Source organism: Chiloscyllium plagiosum, chromosome 5 (assembly GCF_004010195.1).
Source record: "Chiloscyllium plagiosum isolate BGI_BamShark_2017 chromosome 5, ASM401019v2, whole genome shotgun sequence".
NCBI classification, from domain to species: Eukaryota; Metazoa; Chordata; class Chondrichthyes; order Orectolobiformes; family Hemiscylliidae; genus Chiloscyllium; species Chiloscyllium plagiosum.
This window is the reverse complement of record NC_057714.1, coordinates 12322447-12323030: the sequence shown is the minus strand read 5'-3', so window position 1 is coordinate 12323030 and position 584 is coordinate 12322447.

The window sequence follows — 584 nt, the reverse complement described above, 5'->3', positions numbered from 1 at the left end:
ACACAGAGGGTGGTACGTGAATGGAATGAGCTGCCAGAGGAAGTGGTGGAGGCTGGTACAATTGCAACATTTAAAAGGCATCTGGATGGGTATATGAATAGGAAGGGTTTGGAGGGATATGGGCCGAGTGCTGGCAGGTGGGACTGGATTGGGTTGGGATATCTGGTCGGCATGGACGGGTTGGACCGAAGGGTCTGTTTCCGTGCTGTACATCTCTATGACTCTAAGATGAACTATACCATAAAGTTCTGAAGGAAATAGTAGAGATATTGATGGTGATGTTTCTGGAATCAGGGAGGGTGCCTGAGGACTGTAAAATGCCTAATGCAACACTGTGTTTAAGAATGTAGGGAGGCAGAAGACAGGAAACTATAGGCCTGTTAGCCTGACTTTGGTCTTTGGTAAGAATTTAGAATTCTTATTAAGGATAAGATTGCAGATCGCTTGGAAGTGATAGTCAAGGTGACATCATGGCTGACAAATCTATTAAAATTCTTTGAGTGGATTACAAGCAAGTTAGATCAAGGAACTCCTGTAGACTCAATCTATTTGGATTTCTAAAAAGCCTTTGATAAGTTGCCACA